The sequence below is a fragment of the Mustela putorius genome, unplaced genomic scaffold (genome assembly GCF_011764305.1).
Source record: "Mustela putorius furo isolate JIRA1106 unplaced genomic scaffold, ASM1176430v1.1 tig00003909_pilon_pilon_pilon, whole genome shotgun sequence".
Lineage (NCBI taxonomy): Eukaryota > Metazoa > Chordata > Mammalia > Carnivora > Mustelidae > Mustela > Mustela putorius.
In genome coordinates this window covers 10,564,054-10,581,748 of record NW_025422057.1, presented here as the reverse complement: position 1 = coordinate 10,581,748, position 17,695 = coordinate 10,564,054, and the positions used below count along the sequence as shown (strand labels likewise).

Genomic DNA, 17,695 nt, shown 5'->3' with positions numbered 1-17,695 from the left:
TCTTTTTTTTTTTTTTAAAGATTTTATTTATTCACTTGACAGAGAGAAATCACAAGTAGATGGAGAGGCAGGCAGAGAGAGAGAGAGGAGGAAGCAGGCTCCCCGCCAAGCAGAGAGCCCGATGCGGGACTCGATCCCAGGACCCTGAGATCACGACCCGAGCCGAAGGCAGCGGCTCAACCCACTGAGCCACCCAGGCACCCCCAATTCTTAAATCTTTTTTATTTCATTCTTTTATATTCACCAGCTAGGACCTCCCTATAGTGTTTTAGAAGTGGGGATAGCTAGCATCCACGTCCCATTACTGATGTAAAGGGGATGTTTTAAACATTTTACTAATAAATATGACTTTTTGTAGACATTTTTTATTAGGTTCCTTTTATTTCTAATTTGTAGCAATGAGTTTTGAATTTTGCGCGTCAAAAAGTTGTGTTTTTCTCCTTTAGTTTGCTAATGTGGTGATTTATAGTCATTAATTATTAAAATATGAAACAAGTGTTAATTCTTGTAATTAACCCATTTTGGTTAAGCTGTGTTCCCCTTTTTTCTTAATGCTAGATTTGGTTGATAATATTCTGTTAAAGACAAGAATATTAATAATTGGTTAATAATTGGTTAATAATTCTCATTTCTGGTACCGCAGTTGTCTGGTTTTGTAATCACTATTACCAAAAGCAGACTGGAGTACAAAAAAGAAAGACAGGACCTACAAAATCCACCAAAATTGTTGGAAGCCTTATTCTTTATTTCAGTGACTGACAGGTCAAACATAAGTGGGAAAATATAGAAGATCTGAATAGCACAGTTAAGCTTCATAAAATGAGTTTTCCCTCATGTTTAATTCTTTGTAAAGAGTCTGTGTAAGATGATTTATTTCCTTTTGGGATGTCTGACAGGTAGGCCCATAAAATATTTGGTCCTAGAATTTAAAATACTGAATCAATTTACAGTTATAAAGCTCTTTTGTTTTACCTGTTTTTTCTTGAGATATTTTTGATAATTTGTATGTATTTTTAGAGTAGCTTAGTCCTTTCACATAAACTTTCAAATCTATTGATACAAAGTATTTCATAATATCCACTTGTTCTCAAGTAATATCTGCATTACTAGTTTTTATATTGGCTATATGTGCCTTCTTTCTCTTTCTACCCTGAATTCTTTTCTTGTTTATCTTGTCAGAGTTTAATCTGTTACTCTTTTCAATATGCCCATTTCCTATGAGCCTCTGTGCTATGTGTTTGCTTTACTTTTCATTATTCCTGTTGCTATCTTTAGTATTTCCCACTTGCAACTTTCATTTTATTCTGCTCTTTTTTCTTTTAACTTACTGAGTTAAAATTATACACATTGCTGTTCTTTCTTCCTTTTCTAACTTAAGCGACTTAGGCTGTGAATTTTCCCATAAATTTTGCTGAGCTACATTCTGTAAGTTTTAATACACGGTTCTCCTTAAATTTACTTTTGAAAATTTTCTAATTTCCATTTTTTTCTATGACTCATAAGTTGATTACAAGGGCTTTTTAAAAAAATCCTGAACATATATTTTTCTTGTTATATTTTTTTAAACAATTTATAGTTTAATTGCATTGTGATTGGATTATGGGATCGGAAAATTACCAATCCTTCGATCTTGAGGCTAGCTTTGTGGCTTAGTATATGGTCTGTTGTCATTTCATATGGCTTAAAAAGGAATGTAAATTTTAAAATTGCAAGATCTAAAGCTGTACCTATGTCCAAGCTTGTTGTGGTAGCCAAATCTCATGTGTCTAATTTTTCTGTTTATGCTTAATTCATTAATTACAAAAATGTACATTAAAAAGTTCTACCCTCAGAGTAGATGTCATAGTTCTGGGGTCTTATAATTTTGAATATTTTTGCTTGTATACTTTGAAGGGCTGTGCAAACATAGTTTAGAATTGTCGTATTTCCTATTCTACCTTCTTCTACCTTTATAATTAAGCCATGACTGTCTTTATCTCTAAAGTTGTTTTTATAATAAACAGTATCAGACTTTACCATTGAAATAAGCTTTCTCTTGGTTAATATTTACTTTTTACATCTTTTCCTATTCTATGCCTGTGCTCTGAGTTTAATGTATGTATTTTTTTAACTTTTAGCTGAGGAGCTAATTTTAATTACAGATGTTGTCATTACTTCTATGTTAGGGTTTATTTATATCATTCATTACATAGTGTTTTCTCCTTCCTTCCTGTACAATTTTTAGGTTATAATTTCATTATTTTCCTCTTTTCTTCAGAGGTTCTATCAATTCTCTAGTTTAACACACATAGTTAACCAAGTCTTGAGTCATTTAATATCTTTGGTTTTCCCTTCTGAACATTTAGTACGGAGACACTGAGTGCTTTTTCTCTGACAATTGCATTCTCACTTACCTGGTAGATCTCTAGTGTTTTCATTCGACCTTGATTCTTTCTCTCTCTCCCCCAACAGAACCACCAACCAATGTGTGTGTAACCCTTGTACAACCCATGAGCGTGTAACCCATGTACAACCTGGGTGTGTGTGAGCCATGTACAACCCATGCATGTGTAACCTGTGTATAACCCATGAGCATGTAACCTGCAGACAACCTGTGTGCGTGTGACCCGTGTGTGGACCGATACTTCTGCTTACCATCCCTTGTCCACCTCAGCCCGTCCACCTTCTGCCTCAAACAGAGCCATTACATTTCCTTCTTTGATATTCTTTTTTTTTGGATAAATACCTTGTTTTTGATTTTTCTAAATTTCCTTTGTTTGACCTCACGCTTGGCAGATGGCTTTACTGTGGAGTTCTAATTTGACAGTTACTGTCTCTCTGAACTCGGACGATTGTATTTCACTGTTCTCTTGCTTCAATTTTTTTTTGGTGTTTTTGTGTGTTCAGTTGTAAGTCTTACTGCTGTTCCTTTGTTAATACTGTGTTTTTCCATCCCGGGTCCTTTTACCATCTTGCTTTTCTTGTGTGTCATAAAGTTTCATTATTATGTGTCTTGGCATGGATTTCCTTTCACATATCTTGTGCAAGATTCACTGAGCTCCTTAAGTCTCAGGTCTGTGTCTGTCAGCATTCTGAGAGGCTCCTGCCGTTGTCTCTTGAACATTGCTCCTCTCTGTTTTCTATCATCATTGCCTCTACTCTGGAGCCACTGTCCGATTTTCTCACCGTATTATCCACGTCACGTAACCTGTCCTGCGAATTCTGCACCCCACCCCCACCCCCGCCTTCTAACTGCATTCTGGAAAAAAATTTGAATCTGTCCTCCAACTTATTCATTTTCCATTCAACATGTCTCACATACTTATTTAATCTATCAAGTTTTTAAGTTCAATTACTCTATTTTTTTATTTATAGAATTCTATTTGGTTCTTTTAAAAAAATCTGCTTCATTATTATTTTTTTATAGTACATGTTCTTTGTCCTGCTTTTCCTGGCTTCCCTATAATTTCCTTAAATACACTGCAAATAATTATTTTATATTATATGCCTTATAATATCTGAAGTTGTTATGAGTCTGTTTTTCCTATAAATACCCTGAAATCTTTTGTGTTTCGAGCTTTCTTACTCTGGTTTTTTTTTTTTTTTTGGAAGATTTTATTTTTTTAATTTATTTGAGGCAGAGAGAGCAGGCAGTGGGAAAAGGGAGAGAGAGAATCTCAAGCAGACGCCTACTCAGTGGGGAGCCCCGTGCAGGTCTCAGTCTCACGACCGTGAGATCAAGACCTGAGCCAGAATCAAGAGTCAGGTACTTAACTGACTGAGCCATCCAGACGCCCATTAACTGGGCTTTTAATTTTTTCCTAAAGCTTTGTTTGAAGGAATATTTTTTATGTCTGGATTGAGGGGGAATTTTTCCAGAGATCACTACCTGCTCCGGGTCCATCCAGACTTAGTTCTGCCCATTATGTTGTGTGGGGACCATATGAGAAGCACAAATTGGACACTAGAATCTTGCGAGAGGCGTGTCACGGTTGTGAGGTCTCCACACAGCACAAAGACAGAGACAGGCAAGGCTCCTTATTGTTTCTCCCTTCTTTACTCTGAGTAAGCTTTATTCTGGGGTCTCCTGTTAGACTTACCAGCTGGGTTAACCCTGGGTTTGTATCTCTTTACCCCTGGGCCTCATGGCGACCTCAAGGCAGGGGCTCCAGGTCTGCTGGTTTCTGTGAACACACTCAGGGCACAGTCTGACTTGGCCGTTTCCCTGTATCTAAGACCCATCTTTCCTTTCATTTTGAGGGAACTTGCTTTCATTAATTCTTCTCTGCGTGTCAGTTCAGTGATAAGTGGAAAAGATTGCTGCTCGCTTTTGTATTTCACTCAGCATTTAGTTACTTCCATCAGCAATGAAATCCTGGGTTGGGGACGTGTCAGCTCTTTTCTGTGCTGGGGAAGGAGACTCGTCCCGGACCGAGAAGCAGACAGATCTGGGTTTGAGGCCAGCTGTGGCGTTTCTCATCGGTTTCCCCAGCGTCTCTAATGCCACCTTTCCTTTGTATGGTGGATTTCTGTTTACCAAGTATTTTCACAAAAATCATGTTGAGACTTGGGTGAGACAGATCATTGTCCCCATTTGGCAACTAGTAAGACTGCTGGTGGGCTCCCCACTCTGACCCGGAACCCAGATCGTATAACACCTGGAGGAGTTCTACTTTTCTTCTATTTTGGGTTGATTCTGAGCCCCGCAGGTGGGATTCAGTTTGCTGTGTAGAGCAAGTTGCCACTTGGATGTTGTCTTAAGGAAGGTCTTCTGAGATCAGAGATAAGGCCCGGGAGCTTCTGTCTGCATGGAGTTGAGGTCATCCTCCTGGTAGGTTCACCAGCCTGGGAGCTCCCTGAACCCCACAGTTTGGGGATTTTCATGGAGGCTTGATCACGTAGGCATGATCGATCACCGGCTCTGTTTCCAGCCCTTCTCTCCTTGCTGGAGAATGGCAGGTGGAGCTGAAGGTCCCAAGCTTCTCTTCATGGCTTGGTCTTTCTGGTGACCAGCCCCCATCCAGGAACCCAGCCAGAGCCACCGCACTAGAACAAGAGATGCTCCTAGGGCTTATCACCTGGGAGTTTATAAGGGCTTTAGGAGCTCTGTGCCAGGAACCAGGGGCAAAGACCAATATATACATAGTCTATCATCTCACATGTTCTCCTCTTGTGTGAGCTGAGATCTGATCCAGGCTAGTGCTGGGGTGGGTTAGAAGGCGGTTTTCCCCAACAACTGCAGGTAGTGTAATGTCCTTGACAGATAGCTGGGCAGTAGCCATCGTTAAGACTTCAAAGCCTTCTCCTGAAGTTCATGCGCCCCATGGAAGGCTGATCCAGTGAACACACTGGGCATAGTCATGGCGACTGCCTTTTTAGTTGCTTCTCTAGCGCATGCATTGCTACTGAAATTTCACCATCAAATTTATGTTCCGCTAAGGCCTTTGGAGGCAAAATAAAATTACTTTTCATTAAAATGTTATCTTGATCTGAAGCTGGCCCCTGCTTTTATCAGCTCCCCTGATAGTGTTATGGAAAAAGATAATTTCCCCATTTTGAGGGCATATTTTTATATTTATGTTTCAGATCATTGTGGCATATAATCACAGTAAAAAAAAAAAAAAAAAAGCCAAAGTTGTCTTGGCAACTTAGGCCTTCTATAGGTCAGGGTGCTCTGACATGCAAAAGCACTTCCCATCTTGGTGACTGCTCATAGCTCTATCTAGGGTGACGAGCACCGTTTACGACTCCTAACAAGGCTTTGTCATCAAACAGTGTAGGGTGGGGTGGGGGGGCGGATGGGGGAGCCAGAGTGACTTCTGTCATTTAAAACTCCTTACTCCTCCTCTGTTGTTTCACCTGTTCCCAGGAGGGTGCCTCCGAGGACTAACAAAGGGACCGCCACCTTCTTCCCCCAGAGTCCCTCATCTCCCAGCCACTGGAGCTCCCCCCGCACTTCTTGTGCATCGTGCCTGAGCTGGTCGTGGGTTCTTTTTCTCAGAACAGAATCCTATTTGCAGATGCAGGACTGGGGTTACACAAGGAGCTCCCAGTCTTTCCCTCTTCTGTTTGCGTCTCCTGTCCCTGACATTTGCTTTCAGACTAATTATGAGCTTTTTGGTTCCTTTCCCCTTTCCCCCCCATTGCTCTTCCTCAAACAAGACAGGACTCATTTCTGTCATGGGATGGGAATCTCATCTGGCTCAGGACGTTTAAGTGTCTCTCTGCCTAGAAATAGGGGAGGAAGGACGTGACCTTTCATGGCCATCATATTTTTCTGACCCCGAGGACCTTGGCCTGTTGCCGGAGTACTTGATAGAGTTCCGTTAAGTTTGTGAAATGAACAAATGGTCTCTACCATTTATATATTCATTTGGTTACCATGTGTTGATCACTTATCTTGCCAGGCAGTATGCTGCTTCCTCGGGCTTTGGTGGTGACCCTGAAATGTACACACCTCCCGGGGGTATCAAAACAGATAGGCAGTTAGCAGTGCCGTAACTGTAGTTATGCTAAGAAGATTGTGATTTCTTGTTCCATGTAGAAATAATTCACTATTGGGTGCCCAGGTAGGAACACATTAATGAAAGGAAGGAACTCAGTTGGTTAATCACCCAACTCTTGAGTTTGGCTCAGGTCGTGGTCTCAGGGCTGTGAGTTTGAGTCCTATATTGGGCTCTGCCCTGGGCGTGGAGCCTGCTCAAGAGTCTTTCTCCCTCTCCTCTGCCCCTCCCCATCAAAAGAAATAATTCACCCATTTTAAGGGCTGTATTAACCTTCAGTTAGTAATTGGACCTGTCTGGGCCTCCATTTCTCATCCATAAAATGGGCCTAATACCTATGTCACTGTGTTGTCCCAAGGATGAAGTAAGGCCAGTAATGAAATCCAGCACAGTGCCTGGCGGATGGAGTCCCTCTGCACCTGATGGTCTTGCCGTCCTGACAGAACATTCTTGGAACCTGCTCAAGTCAACTCGGGGTCCTCTTTCCTTCCTTTCTACTTTACTGAAACACCGCTCCACCTGTCTGCCTTTCAGACACTTGGAATCTTGTGTTGCTTCCCTTTCTATAGCTTCACTTCATCTGAGAACACTGTGAGCATCTCTCCTTGTGCCCTGGAACCTAGCCCAGATATCTGGGGTGGGGGGCGGGTGCCTGTCTGTCCCTGGGGAACAGAGGGACTTCTGTTCAGAAGGCTCCAGGAGGATTCTGGGGTTATCCTTGTAGGGAGAACCTTGTAGGAAGTGTGTGTGAGAGACGAAGAGAGACTGACTATGTATATTTCTGGAGGGCGGGATATAGCACAGAAGAGCTGCATGAACCCTCCAGCTTGTCTCCCTCACATATGCTATTCTGAGCCAGTGCCTGACTCTACCCCTTCTCCATCACTGGGTGCATCCTTGCCTCCTCCTTCTTTAGTGAAAGCTTCCCCACGTGTCAGAACTGCAGCCACTTATTCACTGTGCACACTTATTGAGCACCTAGTGAGAGCAGGCACAGGGAGCACAGCCTCTGCCCACAGAGAGCTTCAGAATCCAGTAGAAGGAAGATAGATGCTAGGCAATCACATATAAAGAAGAGTGTGGTGTTAAGTGTTATGAAGGCATAGTAAGAGCCCAATACACCTGATGGGGGGCCCCCGGGAGGGCCTTGAGGAAGTGACATTTAAGCTAAGACTTGAAGAGTGAGTAGAGTTAGCTAGGCAGAGAAGGGATGCTCAACACTGTGCTGGCATAGAGCCCCCTGATCTGGCTTTTGTCTTATCCTACCGTTCCTTCCTTTCATTAATGTGTTCCTTCACTTGTATTTTTTTGAGCACCCATGACTTGTTTGGCACTGTCCTTGGTGTGGGTCATATAATAGCAGAAGATGTAGACACTGTCTTTGTCATGGAGCCTTCCTGGTGCCACGGGATTCACACCCTTGTTACCTTGGTACGTGCATCTGCTTCGTTTCCTCTTCCACACTTGCAGATTCACTTTGGGAGGCAGCATCCTTTTGAGAAAGAGCATGAGTAGGAAGGAGGAGGGATGGGGAAAGGGATCAGGCGATCATAATCATGCCTGCCATGCAGTTTGTCCAGTGTGTCGTGGGCACACTGTGATTGGTTCTTATAATCACTCTGTTGGACAGCTGCTGGCTTGTCCATTTTACAGATGGTGAGCCTGAGTTTTAGAAGTTAAGCATCTTGCCCTAGGTCACACAGGTGGCAAGTAGTGAGGTCAGGACGCATACATCAGTGCACTCAGCTGGGCTACACAGCTCTTCTCACCTGTGCTTAGATCTTCACTCCATCTCTGACTAGCTGTAGGTTCTCAATTCATGTAGCATCTCTGGAGTTGTATCCAACAGGTCTGCGTGGCCAGCTGGCCTCCTGTAGTGGGTCAAGGTGGTTCTCTCCATCCCTCTGGAGCAGACAGACAGTCGGGTGGTGCTGGCTTCAACAGTCCCAGGCCCAGCCTGCCTTCCCCAAGCTGCTTAGGATCTACCTAATCTCCTTTGGTCTAACAGATGGCTTTCAGTTTCTCACCAACACACCAATTCTTATTAAATCTTAAGGCTGATAATACTTAGAGTAAATCATTCTTCCTGAGGCTGACACAGCCACTGTGACCATGCGTAAACTCACAGGCAGTTCAATGACAGGGTTGAATGATATTAGCCCCTGGATCCCAGATAACTGAGGTGGTTTTGCAGAAGTCTTTCCTTCTGTCTGTCTGCCAGCCTCCAATTTTATTTCCTCCATGGAGCTTCCCTTGTTTTCCCCTCCAGACAAAACTCCTCCAGGGCAAGAACTGAGTCTTATGCATCTTCCCACCACTGTGGTCCAGCAAAGTCCGAGGTTCCTTGAGGCTATCGGTAGATAGGTGTTGAGACAGTGAATGAAGGAATGTGTGACAATAATATACCTTTGTGCTAAGTCCTTCCTCCATTCAACACATACTTATTGGGGCCAATCACTGTACTGTAGGACTGTACAGATCCAAGGGTGAAGAAGATAGTATTCCTGCCCTCATGGAGGTTATGGTCTAGGGGGATCTAGGTCCCAACAAAGAAAGGAATTATGTGTAGATGCTTATTAAGGTAAATCAGGACCTAAATCCTTTCCCTTCATTTGTCTAGTTGAATTAGTTGATACTTTTGGGGCTATTGAATTATATTGATTGTGATGAACTCTTGTCCTTAAAAGAAACTTTAGAAGAATCATTGATTGATATAAGATTAAAAATATTTTAAGGATTTTGACAATCTCTTTCTTTCACCAAAAAGTAGACTTTTTGCCTCCTTCATCTGAGCAGAAACAATCTAATTGCTCCTTAACTGGAGAGAAGGCAGGCCACTTTTTAAAAATCACTGTGGTGGGGCGCCTGGGTGGCTCAGTGGGTTGAGCCTCTGCCTTCAGCTCAGTTCATGATCTCAGGGTCCTGGAATTGAGCCCTGCATAGGGCTCTCTGCCCAGCAGGGAGCCTGCTTCCCCCTCTCCCTCTCTGCCTGCCTCTCTGCCTCCTTGTGATCTCTGTCTAATAAATAAATAAAATCTTTTTAAAAAAAATCACTGTGGGTACTGAGTCTGCTCTGTGGGTTTCATCAAAATTGACCCTTGAAATTGTAACCCTGTTTGGGTAGTGAAATCCGATGTTAATGATCTTCTATTGATAATTTTATACAGAATAAATAGCTGTCATTCCTTAAATTCCACTGAATGGTTTTAGGCTACAGATGCACTGTAGATCCACATTCTCTTTAGGATTTGTAGCAATCTACATTCATCTTTTTTTTTTTTTAAGCAAAAATCTCTTAACCAATATCTTAGAGTGTTAATGAGTCTAGCTTGTCATAGAAAACAGAACAAGCATCTTGGCTACGCTGAACTGTGAATTAAGAAACTATGACATCAAAACTATGGAGGAGAAACTAGTTACATTAAGACATCAGGGGCCACAGGGACATCAAAGTAGGTTCCGAAACAATGAAGCTTGTTCCTAGGGAGTCTTAGGAGAAAAGCTCTGTGATGGGTCGCTTAGCACACACACAGCCTCCTGGCTCTCTGACCCTCTCATCTGAGAGCTTCAGGCATCCTGCAAAGAGGGATCAGAAAGATATATCCCCTGACTCATCTCCCCGAGTCTTCAAATCTGTTCATTTTACTGGCTAAGATCATTTTATATCTACTGAGAGCCTTGGGGGCTGAAGAATTTTATCAGCCTGATACCTAGCTCTAGAACTCTCTCAGAACAAGCATGCACTTATATAACTGGAGAACTGCAGATTATAAGAGTAGACTTTGTGAAGGTTTTTCTTGCAGAATGGAACTTTACGGAACCAAGGCTATGGGTTAGGCAATGATCACTTGGTGCCAAGGACTAAGCAAAGCATTATACAATGCCTCATGAACTAAATTGCAAGATAACTTTGTAAGGCAAGGGCTAGTAACCCTATTGCACAAATAAGGAAACTGAGACCCCAAGAGGGTGAGCTTTTATGGGAGTTAGGTGCACACAATACAGATTTTCCTCAACTTCTGATAGGGTTACACCTCAATAAATCCATGGTAAGTTGAAAATACCATAAGTTGAGAAATGCATTTAACACACCTAAGCTACTACACTTCATAGCTTAGCCTGCCCCCTCGCCTTGACCATGCTCATACAGCTGGGCAAAAACATCTAACACAAAGCTTATTTTATAATCAAGTATTGAATATCTCCTGTGACTTATTGAACACTGATCTGAAAGTGAAGAACAGAACGACTCTAAGTGTGCTGGTGGTTTGCCCTGGGGATCATGGGGCTGACCAGGGGCTGCGGCCGGTGTCGCTGAGCATCATGAGAAAGGATTGTATCGCATGTCACAAACATGGGAAAAGGACAAAATTCAGAAATTGAAGTGTGGTTTCTTTTGAATGCATGTTGCTTTTTCACCATTATAAAGTAAAAAAAAAAAAAAAAAAAAATGAAGCTGCACCCTTTTAAGTTGGGGACTGTCCGTAGTCCCTGCTGTTAAATGGGTTCCTGTGTCCCAAATCTCCTGTGTCACTTAATTTGCTGTTGCTATTGGTTTAAACAAAATCATCCCAAGCTCAAGTACTTCTTTGCTTTAGTGTAGAGAGCAGGGACAAATGGACTTGTAATTTTCAGCTCAGGCACAGGGGGGATTTAACCAGATGGCACTGGAAGACAGGGGTCAGGTGACCTGTCAAATTGGCAGTCCGCAGATCCAGCCGTGTTGGCTCATAGATAAGCTTCGTTTGGTCTGCACTGTATTAATTTTTGATGAGCTGTTAATATGTTAAAACAGAGACATTTACCGCACACATTGGGATTTCCCTTCTCTGCAGAAGATCAAAACTTCTAGGACCACAGAGCCCACATTTCTACGTGGCAGACACCAGCTGCATTTTTAAATGCGGGTGCATTGGACATGGCAAAGCTGCATCTTTAAATAGGCAGGTGCTCCCCAGTCCTCCCCACTCCCAGCTGTTGTCCCACCGTGGGGTCAGGTGTTAGTTATCATTTACCATCACAAATGAGCCATTGATTTTTTTCAGAAAGTGAAGTGTTATCTGTGTGCCTAACAATAGTGGAATAATGAAAGATAGACCCAGAAGGTTTTTCTGCTGCAAAAAGTTGCCTCTAATACCAGTTTACTTTACTCCTGTTCCCTATCTGCCTGACCTCCATGGGCATGACTTGGTGGCCCCCATGGTTCAGTCTCTCAATTTACAGACCAAGCTGTGGCCCAGAGAGGGAAAGTGACTTGCCCAATGTCATGTATTCAGTTCATGACAGAGCCGTGATGAGAAATGTCCAGGTACCGACCAGACATGCTCGTTCCCATGTCCTGGTTTTGGATGGTCTTGCAGAGATGCACTGATGTTCTCAAAACCCCCTTCAGTATTAAGATTTATTCAGCCATCTGGTATTGCCTTTCTCCCTCCTGGAGAAGAAAATTCTAGCTGTTTGAGCATCATAAAATGGAAAATTTGTACAGATTACCTCATCAGGGTACAATTCCATTTATGGTGCCAGGAATGATCAGTTTGCCTGGGGAAATTCATTAAAATTAGCAAAAGTGAAAAACACAACACGCAAAGCAGAATCTGTTCCCCCAATTCTTATCTCATTTTATTTTGAAATCTTTGTGTTTGTGCATGCCAATTTTCTCATTTCTGGCAATCACTGGGGTCCGAAAGTCTTCAACTTGCTTTAAAAGTCAATGAGGGGGATGGGTGGGGAGGGAAACCACATTTATCTCACCTAAGCTAACTCCATAAGTAGAACTTTCTTTGCAAAGAGAGAGTTATAAACCTGTGGCAATTGGTCTATGAAGCCTGGGAGAAGAACCAGTGATTCCCTTTCAGAATCCCCAGGCAGGCCGAGAGTCCTGTACAGGGGAGGCGACTTGAGATGTCCTGGGCCAGGAGTTTGTATTGCGATGCTTTGCTTATCTCCTCTCTTTGAGGACCATGCCAGGAGTGTGGCTGAAAGTGCCAGAAACAGGGTGGGGAAATCATTCTCCTTCATCTGCTTCCTAGTTTACAGGCTCCAAGAACATTTTTGCTTTTCACAGCCAGATCAACATATAAATATTTACAACAGCTGTTTCTAGCTCAGACAACCTGCTACCGGCTCTGAAAGCAAGGGGCATATGCTCTTCCTCATAGATCACTGTGAGAGCTTGTGTGTGTTTCAAACTTTGGAGAGCAAATGAACAAGTTTGGAGTCCGAGGGACCGCTAGAATCGCAGCACCCTCTTGCCCACGTGCTTGGGCGCGCTCTAATCATATCTCTGTTGTTGATGATGTTAGCACAATGGGAACACATTTCCCCTATTTTATGATCTCCGTCTTCTGAAATGTCCGTCGCCTTGACTGCTCTGCTCTTGGTTCCATTTCTTAATCATGCTGGAAGGGTGGGGGGAGGGGCTGTGTTTAAGGGGAGAGGCCGGCAGAATGAACTGGGTCTCACCTGTTTTACATGAGCATAAAAGGTTTTTCAGCTCTGCAGGGTCTCAAGTGCATGTTTCTTGAAGAAGAGAATAGGGTGTTGCTTGGCTCGCCTTGGAAAGCCTTTCTTTAAAGGCTTCCCTGTTTTCTTTCTCTCCCAGTTGAATCGAATCTGAGCCCCAGTGAGCCCCAGGATCCGAGAGCTGGACGGCTCCCCGGAGATTATAGGCTGGTCCCCAACCCCCAGCCCTCCCCGCCCCGGGAGGAGGCGGCAAAACAAAATGCGGGATCCTATGAATTCAGTGCGGTTTGGCAGAGGCTAGTTCTAATTCGGACAGTATTCGGGAAAGCAGAAATGCAAAGTGCCCGTTGTGTCCGTGGCTCCCATGTGCCTTCCAGGCCACAAGGCAGAGCCTCCAAAGCCCTTTGCCAAAGGACGTTCTGCTGGCTCAACAGCTGCCGTGAATGCCACTGAGAAAGTAACAACATGACGTTTAGCATGAATTTGGAGCCTGTCGTGTCATCTAGAAAAGTCAAGGCATAAAGTGCTGCTTTAAAAGTGTTGCCCAAAGGCCCAATAGAATATGTAGAAAAGCAGCTCCTGCTGGGTGCCCGCAGGATCTGGACAGTCGAACCCAGCCTTTAAAAATGCCTGTGAGTCAGCATAATCTCTTCGAGTCCGTCCATGTTGCTACAAAAGTTGGGTATTCATCCTTTCTGATGGAGGCATAATACTCCATAGTGTATATGGAGCACATCTTCCTTATCCATTCGTCCGTTGAAGGGCATCTTGGTTCTTTCCACAGTTTGGTGACCGTGGCCATTGCTGCTATAAACACTGGGGTACAGATGGCCCTTCTTTTCACGATATCTGTATCTTTGGGGTAAATACCCAGGAGTGCAATTGCAGGGTCATAGGGAAGCTCTATTTTTAATTTCTTGAGGAATCTCCACACTGTTCTCCAAAGAGGCTGCACCAACTTGCATTCCCACCAACAGTGGAAGAGGGTTCCCCTTTCTCCACATCCTCTCCAACACATGTTGTTTCCTGTCTTGCTAATTTTGTCCATTCTAACTGGTGTAAGGTGATATCTCAATGTGGTTTTAATTTGAATCTCCCTGATGGCTAGTGATGATGAACATTTTTTCATGTGTCTGATAGCCATTTGTATGTTTTCATTGGACAAGTGTCTGTTCATATCTTCTGCCCATTTTTTGAGATCATGCTGAGTGAAATAAGTCAAGCAGAGAGAGTCAATTATCATATGGTTTCACTTATTTGTGGAGCATAACAAAAAAGCATGGAGGAGGACATGGGGAGTTAGAGAGGAGAAGGGAGTTGGGGTAAATTGGAAGGGGAGGTGAATCATGAGGGACTATGGACTCTGAAAATCAATCTGAGGGGTTTGAAGGGGGGTGGGGTGGGAGGTTGGGGTACCAGGTGGTGGGTATTATAGAGGGCACGGATTGCATGGAGCACTGGGTATGGTGAAAAAATAATGAATACTGTTATGCTGAAAATAAATAATTTAATAATAATAAAAAATGCCTGTGAGTCCCTGCTTCTTTTCAAAGCAACAGACACTCCCACACTTTGGAGGGCTGTGGCGTGGGTCCCAGGGCATGAGGGAGAGTGCCTTTTACCTGCTCTCCAAAGAATGAGTGCCAGCCTGTGGCTGCCAAAGCTGGTCAAATTCGAGTTCCAGGGGGACCAGGAGGTGATCTAGTGCAGCCTGAGGGCCTGGCCTTGAGCTACCTGCCCCAGGTCTTGAACTTAGAGGGTTTTCAGCAGCCCCTTTCCTTGCCCGTGTTGTGCCTCAAGGCTCAGGTGGCTGCTTGAGCTAGGACTTGTCTGTCCTAAAGTCTCCGAATCAATTTGTTTTACGGGGACGCAGACAAACTCCTGCCCTCATTGGCCTTGTACTCGTGGATGTCCTCTTTTTGGTTGTGTTTCTTTTCCCAAGAGATGCCAGTTTGGCAACACTTAAGGCTGCCTCTCTGATTGAAATCTTGGAGACTTTCATCCATAACCCTACACAGCCCCAGGACAGTTCTTTTATGCTCCCACATTCAGCATAATTAGCCAGATAGACTTGCTAAGCTGTCTGGTTTGAGTGAATTCCATTACTCCCCCTTAAGAATTCAGGATGAGGCCAGTACCCACCAGAGCCAACTGTCCAGCCTCCCCCTCCCATTCTGCTACTGCAGAGGAGGGTGTAAATGGATAGAAGAAGCCGAGCAACGTGTGGGTAAGGACGGGAAATTAAGAACCCATCATGCTTGCTAGGATGGAGGCCAAAGGGGACCACTCTCGAGTGCCTGTAAATCACTTAAAAACCTTCCATCATAGCAAAAATGTAAAACAGGCCTGGACAGTGAAGCTCCTTACATATTCTTCTTTTAAATGGAATATTTAATATGCATGGGCACTGCTTTGCTGTTTATTTAAGTGCTAATCATTGTTCAAAAATGTTTAAGTGCTTCATTTTTATTCCTGAGATAAACTTGATTTAATATTGTTTAAAAAGAAAAAAAAAAAAAAAGCAAAAACCAACCCCTTTCACTTACCTTAACTTGGTTGTTGGAAACATTCTTACTTTGGCCTAAGCTCATGTTTGTGCCTGGGGGATCCCTTTTAAGAAGACACATTATGGGGGCCACCTGGGTGGCTCTGTCAGTTAAGCATCTGACTCTTGATTTAGGCTCAGGTCATGATCTCAGGGCCGTGGGATCCAACCCGGCACTGGGCGTGGAGCCTGCTGAAGAATTTTTCTCGTTCCTCCTTGCCCTCCCCAACCCCACTTGTTCTCTCTCTCTCTCTCTCTCTCTCTCTCAAAAAAAGATACATTGTCAGAGATAATTTGGTAAAGCTACAGTTTAACCATTTTTACATGCTGCGGCCACGATTATCTTGAACCTACAATTTGAGGTCCAGCTTTTTCCCCTTAACATGGTACCATGAGGATGGTCTGTCGTGCCATGTGAGCTGTGGTTTTCCTGGGTGCGTCACAGTCCACTGAATGGAAATATCACAGTTTGCTTCTCTGTGCCTCTGCATTCCCCATCTTCCATTGTTCCATGATTATAAATAACTCGGCCGTGATATCTTCTAGAGCTGTCCATATTTTTGGATTACTTCCCTGAGGTGCCCTCTTAGGGAGTCTTAAAAGAGGCTGAGTGTGTTTGGGGCAGGCCCGCAGACTGGAGAGTGCCCGCTGGTCTCTCATGGACCCTGTGAGATGCAGAGTCTAACTCCGCAGGTCTGGGCCAGCCTGACGTTCTTTATCTGTTCCTAACTTGGGGACGCTGAGGCTGCTGCTTGGACTCCGGCAGTCTCTCCACGCCGTGGGTGGCCTGGCATCCAGAGTATTTGCAAGACGGTTCTTACCAGGTCCCTGTGGGGACTAATTACCAAGCAGTCTGCCCCTCTGCGGGATTTTCTCTCCAAGAGGAAAGCTTTGATTAGGCTGGTGTCTAGAGGAGGCAGGGGCTGCGGCTTCTACGAGTGTGCAAAGCTCAACCCTGGCTGGCGCTGGAAGCACTCGGGGAGTACACGCATGCATAGTCACACACGCACACACTCACATATACATATGCTTATGCACACACATGCTCCTACGTACACACACACGCACACAGACATGCTTGCTTAGACAGACGTGCACATTCATGTGCACGCACATATACATGCTCACACATACAACTTATGTGTACTCACACACTCACGTGCATGCACACATACACCCTCAAACATACACATATACCCACACACATACACGTACAGACACACTCACACCTATACACACATACTCACATATACACACATGCATGTACTCAAATATACACACACACGTACACACTCATACACATATACAGTTATACACATTCACATGTGCACACTCACTTATACATGTACACACACACACACACTCCCACACACATACATTCTCACACACTCACACTCACACACGTGCTTTAGACCAGCAGACCGGCAGCTGCAGAATGTTCAGCAGCAAGACAAGCTATGAGGATTTTGTAAAGCTTCCTAGGTTTTTTTAGGTTTTCACCTTCCTACTCCATGGGTAGCCAGGGTTGCAGATCACTCTAAACCCACGGAAGACTAAACCCGCACAAAACTTGCTTTAAATCTCACTGAGTTCCAGTTGTGTTCTAAACCTGACTGGGTAAGAAGTCTTGGAATTACACAAGCTACACTTGATCTTTACACTTTCAAAAACAGATTTAGTGTAGTCATGAGTTGTCTTTACAATTCTAAAAATCAATAGCCATAGTTTTTAGAAGAAAACAAGGCATTCGTCAATGCCAATCTCTCCATCAAACTCACTGCTCCATAGTTGTGCTGAACCCATCTTACTGAGCACCACCAAGCCCCAAATCTCTCCCTTTCCCTCAATCTTCAAATCTAAGGAGTCATCACAGTCTTATATTCTGTGCACACTTTTTTCTAGAACCCAACACATTATATTGAAATCCTCTCTACACATGGCTGTGTCTTTCAACCAGACCTTGAGACCCTTGACACAGAAAGAGCATTGGACACACTTTGATATTCCCCCACCTAGAGCAGTGTCTGTCTAATGCACAGTAGCTACCCATTAAATCATTGTTGAGTGTATGAATGAATGAATGAATGAAATAGAATAGATTTTGATCAGACACAAGCCTGGAAGGTCATTCTCATTGTTAAAAGTTTCATACCAGCATGGTTCTAGCAAGAGCACAGATTGCCTAGACCGTGCCTGGTGCCAG

General features: G+C 43.7%; 1 protein-coding gene across 8 annotated transcripts in view; it reads left to right on the top strand.

The window, feature by feature from the left end:
• The window catches only part of PLPP4 (phospholipid phosphatase 4), a 219,104-nt gene that overhangs the window by 190,879 nt on the left and 10,530 nt on the right, over positions 1-17,695 (top strand). The window lies entirely within an intron of this gene.